Here is a 19,097-nt window from a genome sequence, read left to right on the forward strand (position 1 = left end):
GGAGGTGGTGAAGTAAGTTTGTGCTAGATTCTACGTTGATATGCGCTCCGCAGCAGGTTGGAGCCCGGTTTTCCTCTCAGAGTGCAGTGAATGTCAGAGGGATGTGAAGAGAGTATTGCCTATTTGAATTCAATGATCTCCTTCTACGGGGTCTATTTCATAGGTTCTCTGTTATCGGTCGTAGAGATTCATCTCTTACCTCCCTTTTCAGATCGACGATATACTCTTATATATACCATTACCTCTACTGATTCACGTTTCAGTACTGGTTTGGCTTTCTACTACATGTAGATGAGTATCCTGGGGTAAGTAAGTCTTATTTTTGTGACACTCTAAACTATGGTTGGGCACTTTTATATAAAGTTCTAAATATTTGTGTTTAAACATTTATTTGCCTTGATTCAGGATGTTCAATATTCCTTATTTCAGACAGTCAGTTTCATTATTTGGGTTAATGCATTTGAATAATCAATTTTTTTCTTACCTTAAAATTTGACTTTTTTCCCTGTGGGCTGTTAGGCTCGCGGGGGCTGAAAATGCTTCATTTTATTGCGTCATTCTTGGCGCAGACTTTTTTGGCGCAAAAAAATTTCTTTGTTATTTCCGGCGTCATACTTGTCACCGGAAGTTGCGTCATTTTTTTTGACGTTTTTGCGCCAAAAGTGTCGGCGTTACCGGATGTGGCGTCATTTTTGGCGCTAAAAGCATTTAGGCGCCAAATAATGTGGGCGTCTTTTTTGGCACTAAAAAATATGGGCGTCATTATTGTCTTCACATTATTTAAGTCTCATTGTTTATTTGCTTCTGGTTGCTAGAAGCTTGTTCACTGGCATTTTTTCCCATTCCTGAAACTGTCATTTAAGGAATTTGATCAATTTTGCTTTATATGTTTTTTTTTCTATTACATATTGCAAGATGTCTCAGATTGACCCTGAATCAGAAGATACTTCTGGAAAATCGCTGACTGATGCTGGATCTACCAAAGTTAAGTGTATTTGCTGTAAACTTGTGGTATCTGTTCCTCCAGCTGTTGTTTGTAATGAATGTCATGACAAACTTGTTAATGCAGATAATATTTCCTTTAGTAATGTTACATTACCTGTTGCTGTTCCATCAACATCTAATACTCAGAGTGTTCCTGTTAACATAAGAGATTTTGTTTCTAAATCCATTAAGAAGGCTATGTCTGTTATTCCTCCTTCTAGTAAACGTAAAAGGTCTTTTAAAACTTCTCATTTTTCAGATGAATTTTTAAATGAACATCATCATTCTGATTCTGATAATGATTCCTCTGGTTCAGAGGATTCTGTTTCAGAGGTTGATGCTGATAAATCTTCATATTTATTCAAAATGGAATTTATTCGTTCTTTACTTAAAGAAGTCTTAATTGCATTAGAAATAGAGGAATCTGGTCCTCTTGATACTAAATCTAAATGTTTAAATAAGGTTTTTAAATCTCCTGTAGTTATTCCAGAAGTTTTTCCTGTCCCTGATGCTATTTCTGAAGTAATTTCCAGGGAATGGAATAATTTGGGTAATTCATTTACTCCTTCTAAACGTTTTAAGCAATTATATCCTGTGCCATCTGACAGATTAGAGTTTTGGGACAAAATCCCTAAGGTTGATGGGGCTATCTCTACTCTTGCTAAACGTACTACTATTCCTACGGCAGATAGTACTTCCTTTAAGGATCCTTTAGATAGGAAAATTGAATCCTTTCTAAGAAAAGCTTGCTTATGTTCAGGTAATCTTCTTAGACCTGCTATATCTTTAGCGGATGTTGCTGCAGCTTCAACTTTTTGGTTAGAAGCTTTAGCGCAACAAGTAACAGATCATAATTCTCATAGCATTGTTAATCTTCTTCAACATGCTAATAATTTTATTTGTGATGCCATCTTTGATATCATTAGGGTTGATGTCAGGTATATGTCTCTAGCTATTTTAGCTAGAAGAGCTTTATGGCTTAAAACTTGGAATGCTGATATGTCTTCCAAGTCAACTTTGCTTTCCCTTTCTTTCCAGGGTAATAAATTATTTGGTTCACAGTTGGATTCTATTATTTCAACTGTTACTGGGGGGAAAGGAACTTTTTTACCACAGGATAAAAAATCTAAAGGTAAATTTAGGTCTACTAATCGTTTTCGTTCCTTTCGTCACAATAAGGAACAAAAGCCTGATCCTTCCCCTACAGGAGCGGTATCAGTTTGGAAACCATCTCCAGTCTGGAATAAATCCAAGCCTTTTAGAAAGCCAAAGCCAGCTTCCAAGTCAACATGAAGGTGCGGCCCTCATTCCAGCCCAGCTGGTAGGGGGCAGATTACGATTTTTCAAAGAAATTTGGATCAATTCGATTCACAATCTTTGGATTCAGAACATTGTTTCACAAGGGTATAGAATAGGCTTCAAGATAAGGCCTCCTGCAAGAAATTTTTTCTTTCCCGTGTCCCAGTAAATCCAGTGAAGGCTCAAGCATTTCTGAAATGTGTTTCAGATCTATAGTTGGCTGGAGTAATTATGCCAGTTCCAGTTCTGGAACAGGGGCTGGGGTTTTACTCAAATCTCTTCATTGTACCAAAGAAGGAGAATTCCTTCAGACCAGTTCTGGATTTAAAAATATTGAATCATTATGTAAGGATACCAACATTCAAAATGGTAACTATAAGGACTATTCTGCCTTTTGTTCAGCAAGGGCATTATATGTCCACAATAGATTTACAGGATGCATATCTGCATATTCCGATTCATCCAGATCACTATCAGTTTCTGAGATTCTCTTTCCTAGACAAGCATTACCAGTTTGTGGCTCTGCCGTTTGGCCTAGCAACAGCTCCAAGGATTTTTACAAAGGTTCTCTGTGCCCTTCTGTCTGTAATCAGAGAACAGGGTATTGTGGTATTTCCTTATTTGGACAATATCTTGGTACTTGCTCAGTCTTCACATTTAGCAGAATCTCATGCGAATCGACTTGTATTGTTTCTTCGAGAACATGGTTGGAGGATCAATTTACCAAAAAGTTCATTGATTCCTCAGACAAGGGTAACCTTTTTAGGTTTCCAGATAGATTCAGTGTCCATGACTCTGTCTCTGACAGACAAGAGACGTCTAAAATTGGTTTCAGCTTGTCGAAACCTTCAGTCTCAATCATTCCCTTCGTTAGCCTTATGCATGGAAATTCTAGGTCTTATGACTGCTGCATCGGACGCGATCCCCTTTGCTCGTTTTCACATGCGACCTCTTCAGCTCTGTATGCTGAACCAGTGGTGCAGGGATTATACACAGATATCTCAATTAATATCTTTAAAACCGATTGTACGACACTCTCTGACGTGGTGGACAGACCACCATTGTTTACTTCAGAGGGCTTCTTTTGTTTTTCCGACTTGGACTGTGATTTCAACAGATGCAAGTCTGACAGGTTGGGGAGCTGTTTGGGGGTCTCTGACAGCAACAGGGGTTTGGGAATCTCAGGAGGTGAGATTACCAATCAACATTTTGGAACAATTTTCAGAGCTCTTCAGTCATGGCCTCTTCTAAAGAGGGAGTTGTTCATTTGTTTTCAGACAGACAATGTCACAACCGTGGCATATGTCAATCATCAAGGAGGGACTCACAGTCCTCTGGCTATGAAAGAATTATCTCGAATACTAGTATGGGCGGAATCCAGCTCCTGTCTAATTTCTGCGGTTCATATCCCAGGTATAGACAATTGGGAAGCGGATTATCTCAGTCGCCAAACGTTACATCCGGGCGAATGGTCTCTTCACCCAGAGGTATTTCTTCAGATTGTTCAAATGTGGGGACTTCCAGAAATAGATCTGATGGCTTCTCATCTAAACAAGAAACTTCCCAGGTATCTGTCCAGATCCAGGGATCCTCAGGCGGAGGCAGTGGATGCATTGTCACTTCCTTGGAAGTATCATCCTGCCTATATCTTTCCGCCTCTAGTTCTTCTTCCAAGAGTGATTTCCAAGATTCTAAAAGAGTGCTCGTTTGTTCTGCTGGTGGCTCCAGCATGGCCTCACAGGTTTTGGTATGCGGATCTTGTCCGGATGGCCACTTGCCAACCGTGGACTCTTCCATTAAGACCAGACCTTCTATCGCAAGGTCCTTTTTTCATCAGGATCTCAAATCCTTAAATTTGAAGGTATGGAGATTGAACGCTTGATTCTCAGTCATAGAGGTTTCTCTGACTCTGTGATTAATACTATGTTACAGGCTCGTAAATCTGTATCTAGGAAGATATATTATCGAGTCTGGAAGATTTACATTTCTTGGTGTTTTTGTCATCATTTTTCTTGGCATTCTTTTAGAATTCCTAGAATTTTACAGTTTCTTCAGGATGGTTTGGATAAAGGTTTGTCTGCAAGTTCCTTGAAAGGACAAATCTCTGCTCTTTCTGTTCTTTTCCACAGAAAGATTGCTAGTCTTCCTGATATTCATTGTTTTGTACAAGCTTTGGTTCGTATAAAACCTGTTATTAAGTCAATTTCTCCTCCTTGGAGTTTGAATTTGGTTCTGGGGGCTCTTCAAGCTCCTCCGTTTCAACCTATGCATTCGCTGGACATTAAATTACTTTCTTGTAAAGTTTTGTTTCTTTTGGCAATCTCTTCTGCTAGAAGAGTTTCTGAATTATCTGCTCTTTCTTGTGAGTCTCCTTTTCTGATTTTTCATCAGGATAAGGCGGTGTTGCGAACTTCTTTTAAATTTTTACCTAAGGTTGTGAATTCTAACAACATTAGTAGAGAAATTGTGGTTCCTTCATTGTGTCCTAATCCTAAGAATTCTAAGAAAAGATTGTTGCATTATTTGGATGTAGTTAGAGCTTTGAAATATTATGTTGAAGCTACTAAAAATTTCCGAAAGACTTCTTGTCTATTTGTTATCTTTTCCGGTTCTAGGAAAGGTCAGAAGGCCTCTGCCATTTCTTTGGCGTCTTGGTTAAAGTCTTTGATTCATCATGCTTATGTCGAGTCGGGTAAAACTCCACCTCAAAGGATTACAGCTCATTTCTACTAGGTCAGTTTCTACTTCCTGGGCGTTTAGGAATGAAGCTTCGGTTGATCAGATTTGCAAAGCAGCAACTTGGTCTTCTTTGCATACTTTTACTAAATTCTACCATTTTGATGTGTTTTCTTCTTCTGAAGCAGTTTTTGGTAGAAAAGTACTTCAGGCAGCTGTTTCAGTTTGATTCTTCTGCTTATAATTTCAGTTTTTTTCATTATAAGATTTAAACTTTGTTTTGGGTGTGGATTATTTTCAGCGGAATTGGCTGTCTTTATTGTATCCCTCCCTCTCTAGTGACTCTTGCGTGGAAAGATCCACATCTTGGGTATTCATTATCCCATACGTCACTAGCTCATGGACTCTTGCTAATTACATGAAAGAAAACATAATTTATGTAAGAACTTACCTGATAAATTCATTTCTTTCATATTAGCAAGAGTCCATGAGGCCCACCCTTTTTGTGGTGGTTATGATTTTTTTGTATAAAGCACAATTTTTCCAATTCCTTATTTTTTTATGCTTTCGCACTTTTTTCTTATCACCCCACTTCTTTGCTATGCGTTAAACTGATTTGTGGGTGTGGTGAGGGGTGTATTTATAGGCATTTTGAGGTTTGGGAAACTTTGCCCCTCCTGGTAGGAATGTATATCCCATATGTCACTAGCTCATGGACTCTTGCTAATATGAAAGAAATGAATTTATCAGGTAAGTTCTTACATAAATTATGTTTTTCAGTTCTTTTTTGATGCTTTTTACTTTTTTTTTCTATCACCCCACTACTTGGCTATTCATTAAACTGAATTGTGGGTGTGGTGAGGGGTGTATTTATAGGCATTTTGAGGTTTGGGAAACTTTGCCCCTCCTGGTAGGATTGTATATCCCATACGTCACAAGCTCATGGACTCTTGCCAATATCAAAGAAAGTAAGGTAAGTTCTTACATAAGTAATTTTTTTTCAGTATAGGTTGTGGTTTCAAAAGGCAGAAACAGCTATTTATTTACTGAGAAATCAAATTGTAGGGAGCTTTATGGAAATATGTTAATATACTTTAGCAGGTATTACTGGGAACACTTTAAAGGGGAGATTTGCTGTGTACTATTCCTTTAATGTATAGATCTCTGTTAAACTGAAATTCTAGTTAGAATACATTTTAGATAATTTTTAGGTAGTTTAAAATCTAAATCTTCTGTAAAAGAAATAAAAATAAAGTATCTTCTTAATGTTTAACAGGTACATATTTTTTGAATTATATCAAAATGTTTAAGCAGTATTGTTCTCTTTTTAACCGCTTCAATGCGCATGACGAGCTATGGTGCCGCTATGACGAGCTATATTATAACCCTCAAAAGCCCAAATGGGCCACTATTTCACCTTTGATGGTAGTTTAGCGAGGTGAACACAGTAAAATCAGTTTTCACTTGGCCGTTTTCAATATTATTTACTTTTTATTTTTTATTTTAAATAATTGTATATTGTGAATCTGCTGGGCCTGCTGAAAAAAACAATATATAATTTCTGTTGGTCGCTCGCTAAAATTTGACTTACAATAGAGTTTAAATGTAGGTTGGAAAAAAAGCTCAAAACTGGCTCAGCACTGGGGTGAAAAAAAAGAGCAGTAAAAGGGTTTAATACTTCTAATATTTTTAGAATAGTTTATCATTTGTAATCAAGTTGTCCTTAGTAAGTTGTTTGGAATGTGGTTTCTTCAGCATAGAAGTTGCATGTTTATAATAAAGCACACAAATTATAGTGGCCCTAAATCAACCAGGGCTTTTCAGTTCTACTGACTCCTAGAAATATGAGGACACTGATACTATATATAAACATTACTAATGTTTTGCTTTGGTGTGAGATCTGCTGCTTTCTTTGAATATAGCTACTTAGCATTTTAAAAAGAACACAGCTTTGTAATTTGTTTTGGTTTGTTAAAGTGGATGTAAATTTTTAACATATTGACCTTCCAAATCTGTTCTTATGCACTCTTTTATTAATACCGCATACTTTTTTTCTTTAAATGTAGAAAAAATAAATTAATATTTACGTTTGTAACTCGTCTCCGTTTTCAGGCAGAGCTCCTCCCATCCATAATTTCCCTTCTTTTCAGCGCATAACGTCTGGAGCGATCCCACCTGCTCTCTGACGTATTTCCCTTGCGCGTTCACGATGGCTCCTTTTTGTGCGCATGCGCTTCTAATTTAGTGCCGAATATGCACATGCGTGTACTCTAGACTTCCTGAATTGCGCATGCGTTTCTAAACTCGCGATCGTGACTTCAAATCGTTGTGCGCATGCGTTGCTAGCGGGTATGTTATCAAAGCTTCGAAAGCCAGCTGAAGTTGTTTTACGCATGCGCTTATAAAAGACACATGCGCATAAATTCACAATGACGTTAAGAAAAAGGGGCTGGACGCCACGGGGTACGCCAAATTATTAGTTTAGGCAAATGTCAATCACTGTAAGAAAAGCGGAACAAAATGGCGGGCGGAGGGAGAAAGCAAGACGTTTTTAGTTATAGAGGTATATATATCGATATAATATTATGTTTTTACAAAATTGATGACTTAAACTTATGCTATTTTTGGATGATAAAGCAGTTGTGACTGTCGACTATCAGTGAGTTTACATCCACTTTAAGACTCATGTAATGCTCAATTTATTCAGCCAATCTAAAACAATAGAAATCATTGTTTATCCTTCCCATAAACTTACTGCACAAAAATCTGCAGAATTCAGCTTTTGCACAAAGGATACCCTCAAGGGTGCTAATTCACGGGGGTTATATTTTCAGTGGTTTTTGTGTTCTCGCCATGTCTTCTGTAAATACATAATTACAAATCAGGCTTTTTCTTAAATTATTGTTATATACGTGAAGAAGAAAACAAATTTAAGAAAGTCACATGAAGTGTCCAATTCAAGCTCATTCCATTAAAGAGTAGAGGAAGATCTAATTAGACTCAAAAATGATGCTAAAACACATAGGTCCAACTTAACCAATAAGGAGAAAGAGGGCCTTAGAAAATTGAAAGAAAGAGACAACATAGTCATCAAAAGTTCAGACAAGGGGGGTACAACTGTAGTTATGGACAAGAGTACATACTTAGCAGAAGCATTTAGACAACTAGATGATACTAATGTCTATAAGATACTTCATACCAACCCCACTAAACACTTCCAAGAATTATTAAAAGATTTGCTTGACGATGGCCTGGAACAAGGGGTGATGGACTTGTCGACCATGGAATATCTGTATATACATGAGCCAGTGATACCAATTTTTCATCACCTGCCGAAGGTCCACAAGTCCATCACCAATGTCAAGGGCAGACCAATTGTCTCAGGAATTGGCTCACTCTTTGAGAATTTGTCCAATTGGATAGAGTCCCTTCTACAGCCACTTGTTTGTAAATTACCCTCATTTTTGAGGGACACCAAACATCTGCTTAACTCAGTAAAATATATAACTTGGAAGGAGGGGTATAGTTGGCTCACCATTGATGTGGTGAGCCTTTACTCCTCCATACCACATGAAAATGGCCTAAGAGCCATCAAAGAAATGATGGATCTCTTTAGTGACTATGAGGACAATCTGAAAGAATATATTGTAAGAACTGTTCACTTTCTGCTGACCCATAACTATTTTGAATTTGAGGGCAAGTTCTATCTGCAGAGGCGTGGGACAGCAATGGGGGCTAAATTTGCCCCAGCTTACGCCAACCTATTTATGGGTTGGTGGGAGCTGTCCCACGTCTATGCAGATGGAAATCCTCATAGAGAGTCGCTGGTAGGGTACAAACGCTATATTGACGACCTCCTATTTATATGGACAGGGTCTGAAGCAGAGAGTGAACAGTTTGTAGCCTATCTTAATAACAATCAAGTGGGTCTTGAATTTACCTCCCAGTTTGGAGGGAATAAGATTGACTATCTTGATGTAACACTGGAGGGAGATATATACATTGGATGCATATCCACCTCGTTATACACTAAACCAATATCTGCAAATTCCCTTTTGCATGCGAAGAGCTGTCACCCCAAACACATGCACTATGGGGTGTCAAAAGGGGAAATGATAAGGATTAGACGTAATTGCTCAGATGAAGGCACTTTTCTCAAAGAAAGCAGAAATTTAATTGCCAAATTGAGAGCCAGAGGTTATCCAGAGAATAGCATCATGAGAGCTTTTAATGATGTTAGAGACATACCTAGGGAAGAACTACTTAAACCAAAAATGTCAAAAACAAAATATAAGAGAAATGAGAAAAGTACTAGCCACAAGAGTCAAACTGGAGGAATCACATTTGTAACCACCTATACAAACCAATACAACAGTATTTGCAATATTATTAGAAAGAATTTACCAATTTTGAAAGCTGATAATGTATTGAAAAATGTTGTTAAGGAGGGGTGCAAGTTTGTGTCCAAAAGAAATATTACCATAGGTAATATGGTATCCCCCAGTGTTTTAAAGAAACCCAAGAAAAACAGTAGTTGGCTCACTTGTAAAGGGCACTACAGATGTGGTACACGTAGCTGTGTAGCATGTGACCTTACACAGACAAGTAAGGTATTTCAATCTTCCAGTACCCATAAGGTCTTTAATTGTAGCTTTTGTACAAACTGTAGATCAGATCATGCCATATATATGGTGACATGCACAGCCTGTGAGAAACAATACATAGGATGCACTTCCAGAGAGACAAGAGTTAGGATTAAAGAACACCTATATGACATAGACAAAGAAAGAGCCACTACAGGGGTTTCAAAACACTTTATATTTGAACATGGGGGAGATACCAGTACATTTACCTGGATGATTATTGATCTAGTAATGAAACAGCCCAGGGGTGGTAATAGGGTACATGCCCTTTTCAGAAAAGAAGCCTACTGGATCTTTATGCTTAGGACACGTAAACCAAACGGCCTAAACATAGATGGAGACATCATCAATTTTTGGGAGTAAAAATGTGTAGCAAGATGGAACACATACAGTAATTAGGTATCATGTTGAGATCAACAATTACTAATCATTTACTCTATACTAAATACATTTATAAGGGACATGTCAGGATATAGACAATGTTCAGCACAAAATAAGGATTGTGGTATTAATCTGTTTGCATGCACATGCATTATTTATATATATATTTTCTGTTCTAGCATATATGCAATTTTGAACACAATTAATATGAATTTAAAATATATAGCATGTTTAGGAGTAATAGAAACTATTTAGTAGCCAGCTAGGGGTTTATTACACTATAACATTGTGTTTCCCCTTTATAGTGTCATTACTGGTGTGTATCTGCTGTCCCTTTAAGCATCTATGCTATAATTTTCAGTGAAGAAATAGGCAACCAATGAGAATGTGAGGGAGCATATTTAAGCTCCACAGGTGCTAGTCAAATTAAGTCTATGAATAAGGCTAGATAGCCGAAACGCGTCAGACTGACGGATTTCTCACTGAAGTTTTATGGATTTTATCATGTGTGCCGTGGAATTTTAACAAAATTCAATAAAGGATAAGTTTTAACTTTTTGATGTGCAGTTATCTTTTGACTTTCATACCTTACAAGCACTGGAGTATGCTGAGGTATAGCTGCCAGAGCAGTCTTTGCTTATAGCCCGTTGAGGTTCCGGGATTAGGGCTCCTATAGACCGCCAAGATCACTGACACCGAACGAGATTTCCCCATAGCAGCGCCGTACGGAGCATCTACCCTCCAATTGGTCGATTAGCCAACACGTGATACGGAAGTCACGTAGGACGCCACCGGGTGATTCTGCCTACCCTGAGAGGATAGCGGCCGGAGTGATACCCGGGTCGAGGCAAACGACATTAAGGAGCGACTGAAGTGGAAAAACGATACTTTTGTAAAAAACGGGTGTCAGTGTTAGCGGTGACGGTTGCCTGGAGACACGGTAAGAACATTTCTTGCTTACTAAGGTACGATTGTACACTCTATTACTGTGACTCGGCAACTGTTTTATATGCATATGAACATTATTATATCACAAGCTATTTATAAAGTGATATAGTAGGTAACCCACGTATAATAGAACCTCATAATAGCACTAAGATAATAACGTGCTATTTAACTCTTCATAATAATTAAGCATTTCTTGTCTATAAAGTAATTACTGAGATAGAGAAATGGAGAGTGACACGGCCACATGTAACAGTAATTTCTATTCAATGTTAAGCATGGATGACTTTGAGAAAAGCAGACCAACTTTAGAAAATACCTTTAATCCTGACAATCAGATAAAGGATATGTCAGAAATCTTTATGAGCATGGAACAGGCCCTTATCAGAGAATATCAGATCTGGTGGGACAAGAGATCCCTAGAAAAATATGTGGACTTAAATATGATACCCAGAGGCCTCAGATTACGCAAGAGACCATCCTTTCAAGTCTCTGATGAGTGGTTTATTTCAGAATGGAACAGTATACTAACGGAGTGTTCCATCAGACTCATGGGAGTCATAATTAAATTTAAAAACCAAAAGCTTGAAGAGGCAAGGGAATCTATTAAAGATCTACAGAGAGAACTGAATTCCTTTATTACACATGACCGTTATAGAGAATTAGATGTCCTATTAAAAACTACAATTGACAATATGAAACAGGACATTGACAGGCTAAAGTACAACAAATTTCAACGTGACACAGAAGACTACAGTAACAACAAGGTATATTACTGGAATACACAGACCTTTAGGAGACAAAGGAAACAGAAGAAGGTGAATAGAGGGAATACATCCACAGCTAAGAGCCAGGCACTTGGACAAGGGGGGAAGAAACAAGTGACATTTTCAGATACTGAAGAGTCCAATGAAGACATTGAAATTAGAGACTTTGTTGACTATATGTCAAGTGGTGCATCCTCTGATGAGGAAGCCTTAACACAATTTAATGAGGGTCCTACGACTACATTACCAATAGGAAATATAGAATTATCAGTAGCCCCAAACATTACAGCCACCTCAGGCATATTAAAATCAGGGAATAAAGGCAAATCGAATAACAAATATACTAGGGCTATAGAGATACAGCCCAGTACACACCTGACTACTGATAATATCGAGGCACAGGTTTTTCAGGGGGATGGGGCCAGAGGACAGGGAAGAGGAAGAGGAGGAAGAGGAAGAGACAGATACAAGGAACTACAGTCCCAGAGAGACCAATACACACTGAGGAAAGGAACACAAAACAAATACAAAATATGAAGGTAATTAATATATCTAGCATAGAAATTAGTGAGGAAGAGATGTCAGCTTTGAAACTGGGCCTAAATTTTGTTCCCTCTGCAGACTTCAATGTGTTTGATACCCTAGTTGATGTTAACAGGTTTATCAGAACGTTAACACTGAAGAAATATTTCACTAGTGGTGAAGATGTAGAAACAGAAACACATTTAAGTACTACAGATGAGTCTACCATAATGAACGATTTCTTTCAAATAAAAGATGCAGCAGATTTCCTTTCCCTTTACCATCTAGAAAGAGAAAGTTGTCCTCCCTCCACTACGAAAGGCATTCACAATGGCTTCAAGCGTAAGTCCAACTTTTATCCTACCCAGTCAAGGGGTTTGATCTTGGAACTCTTTCATAAAAGAGTAGAGGAAGATCTAATTAGACTCAAAAATGATGCTAAAACACATAGGTCCAACTTAACCAATAAGGAGAAAGAGGGCCTTAGAAAATTGAAAGAAAGAGACAACATAGTCATCAAAAGTTCAGACAAGGGGGGTACAACTGTAGTTATGGACAAGAGTACATACTTAGCAGAAGCATTTAGACAACTAGATGATACTAATGTCTATAAGATACTTCATACCAACCCCACTAAACACTTCCAAGAATTATTAAAAGATTTGCTTGACGATGGCCTGGAACAAGGGGTGATGGACTTGTCGACCATGGAATATCTGTATATACATGAGCCAGTGATACCAATTTTTCATCACCTGCCGAAGGTCCACAAGTCCATCACCAATGTCAAGGGCAGACCAATTGTCTCAGGAATTGGCTCACTCTTTGAGAATTTGTCCAATTGGATAGAGTCCCTTCTACAGCCACTTGTTTGTAAATTACCCTCATTTTTGAGGGACACCAAACATCTGCTTAACTCAGTAAAAGATATAACTTGGAAGGAGGGGTATAGTTGGCTCACCATTGATGTGGTGAGCCTTTACTCCTCCATACCACATGAAAATGGCCTAAGAGCCATCAAAGAAATGATGGATCTCTTTAGTGACTATGAGGACAATCTGAAAGAATATATTGTAAGAACTGTTCACTTTCTGCTGACCCATAACTGTTTTGAATTTGAGGGCAAGTTCTATCTGCAGAGGCGTGGGACAGCAATGGGGGCTAAATTTGCCCCAGCTTACGCCAACCTATTTATGGGTTGGTGGGAGCTGTCCCACGTCTATGCAGATGGAAATCCTCATAGAGAGTCGCTGGTAGGGTACAAACGCTATATTGACGACCTCCTATTTATATGGACAGAGTCTGAAGCAGAGAGTGAACAGTTTGTAGCCTATCTTAATAACAATCAAGTGGGTCTTGAATTTACCTCCCAGTTTGGAGGGAATAAGATTGACTATCTTGATGTAACACTGGAGGGAGATATATACATTGGATGCATATCCACCTCGTTATACACTAAACCAATATCTGCAAATTCCCTTTTGCATGCGAAGAGCTGTCACCCCAAACACATGCACTATGGGGTGTCAAAAGGGGAAATGATAAGGATTAGACGTAATTGCTCAGATGAAGGCACTTTTCTCAAAGAAAGCAGAAATTTAATTGCCAAATTGAGAGCCAGAGGTTATCCAGAGAATAGCATCATGAGAGCTTATAATGATGTTAGAGACATACCTAGGGAAGAACTACTTAAACCAAAAATGTCAAAAACAAAATATAAGAGAAATGAGAAAAGTACTAGCCACAAGAGTCAAACTGGAGGAATCACATTTGTAACCACCTATACAAACCAATACAACAGTATTTGCAATATTATTAGAAAGAATTTACCAATTTTGAAAGCTGATAATGTATTGAAAAATGTTGTTAAGGAGGGGTGCAAGTTTGTGTCCAAAAGAAATATTACCATAGGTAATATGGTATCCCCCAGTGTTTTAAAGAAACCCAAGAAAAACAGTAGTTGGCTCACTTGTAAAGGGCACTACAGATGTGGTACACGTAGCTGTGTAGCATGTGACCTTACACAGACAAGTAAGGTATTTCAATCTTCCAGTACCCATAAGGTCTTTAATTGTAGCTTTTGTACAAACTGTAGATCAGATCATGCCATATATATGGTGACATGCACAGCCTGTGAGAAACAATACATAGGATGCACTTCCAGAGAGACAAGAGTTAGGATTAAAGAACACCTATATGACATAGACAAAGAAAGAGCCACTACAGGGGTTTCAAAACACTTTATATTTGAACATGGGGGAGATACCAGTACATTTACCTGGATGATTATTTATCTAGTAATGAAACAGCCCAGGGGTGGTAATAGGGTACATGCCCTTTTCAGAAAAGAGGCCTACTGGATCTTTATGCTTAGGACACGTAAACCAAACGGCCTAAACATAGATGGAGACATCATCAATTTTTGGGAGTAAAAATGTGTAGCAAGATGGAACACATACAGTAATTAGGTATCATGTTGAGATCAACAATTACTAATCATTTACTCTATACTAAATACATTTATAAGGGACATGTCAGGATATAGACAATGTTCAGCACAAAATAAGGATTGTGGTATTAATCTGTTTGCATGCACATGCATTATTTATATATATATTTTCTGTTCTAGCATATATGCAATTTTGAACACAATTAATATGAATTTAAAATATATAGCATGTTTAGGAGTAATAGAAACTATTTAGTAGCCAGCTAGGGGTTTATTACACTATAACATTGTGTTTCCCCTTTATAGTGTCATTACTGGTGTGTATCTGCTGTCCCTTTAAGCATCTATGCTATAATTTTCAGTGAAGAAATAGGCAACCAATGAGAATGTGAGGGAGCATATTTAAGCTCCACAGGTGCTAGTCAAATTAAGTCTATGAATAAGGCTAGATAGCCGAAACGCGTCAGACTGACGGATTTCTCACTGAAGTTTTATGGATTTTATCATGTGTGCCGTGGAATTTTAACAAAATTCAATAAAGGATAAGTTTTAACTTTTTGATGTGCAGTTATCTTTTGACTTTCATAAACATTACTAATGTTTTGCTTTGGTGTGAGATCTGCTGCTTTCTTTGAATATAGCTACTTAGCATTTTAAAAAGAACACAGCTTTGTAATTTGTTTTGGTTTGTTAAAGTGGATGTAAATTTTTAACATATTGACCTTCCAAATCTGTTCTTATGCACTCTTTTATTAATACCGCATACTTTTTTTCTTTAAATGTAGAAAAAATAAATTAATATTTACGTTTGTAACTCGTCTCCGTTTTCAGGCAGAGCTCCTCCCATCCATAATTTCCCTTCTTTTCAGCGCATAACGTCTGGAGCGGTCCCACCTGCTCTCTGACGTATTTCCCTTGCGCGTTCACGATGGCTCCTTTTTGTGCGCATGCGCTTCTAATTTAGTGCCGAATATGCACATGCGTGTACTCTAGACTTCCTGAATTGCGCATGCGTTTCTAAACTCGCGATCGTGACTTCAAATCGTTGTGCGCATGCGTTGCTAGCGGGTATGTTATCAAAGCTTCGAAAGCCAGCTGAAGTTGTTTTACGCATGCGCTTATAAAAGACACATGCGCATAAATTGACAATGACGTTAAGAAAAAGGGGCTGGACGCCACGGGGTACGCCAAATTATTAGTTTAGGCAAATGTCAATCACTGTAAGAAAAGCGGAACAAAATGGCGGGCGGAGGGAGAAAGCAAGACGTTTTTAGTTATAGAGGTATATATATCGATATAATATTATGTTTTTACAAAATTGATGACTTAAACTTATGCTATTTTTGGATGATAAAGCAGTTGTGACTGTCGACTATCAGTGAGTTTACATCCACTTTAAGACTCATGTAATGCTCAATTTATTCAGCCAATCTAAAACAATAGAAATCATTGTTTATCCTTCCCATAAACTTACTGCACAAAAATCTGCAGAATTCAGCTTTTGCACAAAGGATACCCTCAAGGGTGCTAATTCACGGGGGTTATATTTTCAGTGGTTTTTGTGTTCTCGCCATGTCTTCTGTAAATACATAATTACAAATCAGGCTTTTTCTTAAATTATTGTTATATACGTGAAGAAGAAAACAAATTTAAGAAAGTCACATGAAGTGTCCAATTCAAGCTCATTCCAATGCATATATTATTGTCCTCCTTTTTACGGTGTCTACAGTGATCCATTTGTGTATTAAATTGTTTACAAATAGCTAATCTTACTTTATTTTGTAATTCAAAATAGCTGCTTTTACCTCCTACTATACTGAAAATGTAAAACTACATTATTGGCTATAAAAAATCCATGTAAACAAGAAAAGACAGTTGCAGAAGTCATCAGGAGGGATGCTTGGGGGGGGGGAGAAATGTCATCCTTTGTTGTAAAGCATACCTGTGTTGTCACCCAATTCAAAACCACTACACAAAAGTATATATTTTATTAGAATTTAGATACCTTAGGCTTAGGGTGTTCACCTCTAGGTATTTTGACGCTTAATATCTAACCCTTTTATCGCAGAGGGCAGAAAAAAACGGTTTAAAAAACAAAACAAAAACACTACTATTTTTTACATGGGGTCACTGTGATTCCATGACAATGGGGTACTTTATTGGGCATCACTTGACTGCCTCACTTCTTAGTCATACGGTGATAGCCCAGTGATCCTGATACCAGCATGCATTGCAGCCAGTTTTTAGGCTCCATTTCCATCTAAAGGGGAGGAGAGTCCACTGCTTCATTCATCACTTGTGGGAATTAAGAACCTGGCAACCAGGAGGAGGCAAAGACACCCCAGCCAAAGGCTTAAATACCTCCCTCACTTCCCTCATCCCCCAGTCATTCTTTGTCTTTTGTCACAGGAGGTTGGCAGAGAAGTGTCGGAAGATTTGGAGTACTGAATTATGGAGGGTAGTACTCACCCCACTACTTGGCTATTCGTTAAACGAGTTTCGCTGCCTGCTTTTCTTCTCTCAAGTCCATGGCAGGAGCGACGCTACTAACCTGTCGCACTTGAAGGCCCGTGTTCCTGCTCCACGGCGTTGACTCTGGTAAGATCGTTTAATTATATATATATATATATAAATATGTGATAACGCAATAAGACAGGGTCACAGTGTGACTCCTTTTATCTGTATAGAATGTAGGGTAATACCCTCGGAAGGGGGTTATGGAACAGGGGGGATTTTAATATACATAATAATGTGTATTGTGTTTTTTGCTGCACTTGTGGAGATGAGGCTCTTTAAATGTGGAACAGTTAGAGAGAGATTGAGGCGGACTTTTTGGCACGTCTTTCACTCAGTGCAGGGGCGGTCCTGCATGGCACTCCTCTTTCTCGACCTGTGTTCAAAGGAGAAAAAAGCTGTTTCTTGTAGTCAGGGTCATAAGAGGTGGTGAGTGCCCCTGCCATTGGAATATAAAGGTGCCATTTAATCTATAATCAAGTTCGTAATAAAGGCGCAAGCTATGGAGGACTCTGATATGTTGGAGGATACTCCTTCCTTATCTAAAACTACTAACTGTGTATACTGTGAGGAGGTTCCGGTGGAACCGCCGTTACAGCTCTGTTCCACATGTTATGACAATATTACTACTTCTAAAAAGAATTAAGTATTTAGTACAACTGAGCCGTCCACCTCTGAGGGTTCTCCATACCGCGAGGTGCGTTCCCTACAAGCATCTCTGATTACACGAGCAGTTCCCCAGGGCACTACTAACCCTCCCGCGGGAGGGGCCCTTTGGCCTCCAGACTTCGCCGATCATTTGCAGACGGCAGTTTCTGCGCCCATAAATCTGATGCCTCGCCTACTAAACGCAAGCAGAAGGTACGGCACTGCTATCTGTCTCAGGGGTCTTTCACTCCACTGGATATCTCGTACAGGTTATCCGCGGAAGAGGACAATTCCGACTTATCTAGGCCTCCATCCGCGGAGGAACCAGATTTCAAATTTAAGATGGAGCATTTGCGTTTCCTGCTGAAGGAAGTGCTTGCTACACTGGAGGTTCCAGAACCGAAACTACCAGAGGAACCTTCGATCCCTAAACTGGATAGGGTTTACGAGGACAGGTTAGTGCCCCAGGCCTTCCCGGTTCCTATCAAAATGGCGAACATAATTAAAAATGAATGGGAGAAACTAGGTTTGCCCTTTTCTCCCTCGTCTTCTTTTAAGAAGCTTTTCCCCGTTACAGGCGCACAGCTTGAACTGTGGGAAACCGTCCCTAAGGTGGATGGTGCTATCTTCACGCTCGCTAAGAGAACGACCATTCCGCTTGAGTATAGCTCCTCTTTTAAGGAACCCATGGATAAAAAGATGGAGTCCATGTTGCGGAAGATGTTCTAACTGACAGGGTTCGTTTTCCCGTTTTCCAACCGGCGGTGGCTAGTGCAGCTACCTATTGGTGTGATGCACTATCAGCAATGGTCGAGGTGGAGACCCCCCTCGAGGAGATTTTGGATCGAATCAAAGCCTTAAGGTTAGCGCATTCATTCATTTGTGATGCTAACATGCAGATTATTCGCCTAAATGCTAAGACGTCTGGGTTTTCTGTTTTAGCTCGCAGGTCTCTGTGGCTAAAATCGTGGTCTGCTGACATGACGTCTAAGTCTTGCTTGCTTTCCCTACCATTCAAAGGGAAGGTTTTGTTTGGCCCAGATCTAGATTCTATTATATCTACAGTCACGGGTGGCAAGGGCGCCTTCTTACCTCAGGATAAGAAAGCAAAACTTAAGGGATCTACTTTTCGTCCCTTTCGTGCAAACAAGTCTCAGTGCCAGCAGCCTTCCGCAAAATCTGAGCAATCCAACGGATCTTGGAAGCCAGAAAACTCTTAGAATAGGTCCAAGCAGAACAAGAAGCCACCTAGTCAAAGTCGGCATGAAG

The 19,097-nt window shown here is 38.9% G+C and overlaps 1 protein-coding gene across 1 annotated transcript in view; it reads left to right on the plus strand.

Annotated features, from left to right (window-relative positions):
* MCPH1 (microcephalin 1) overlaps window positions 1–19,097 on the plus strand; it is a 1,050,284-nt gene that overhangs the window by 624,796 nt on the left and 406,391 nt on the right. The gene's annotated exons all lie outside the window — the stretch shown is intronic.

The sequence above is a fragment of the Bombina bombina genome, chromosome 4 (genome assembly GCF_027579735.1).
Source record: "Bombina bombina isolate aBomBom1 chromosome 4, aBomBom1.pri, whole genome shotgun sequence".
NCBI lineage: Eukaryota > Metazoa > Chordata > Amphibia > Anura > Bombinatoridae > Bombina > Bombina bombina.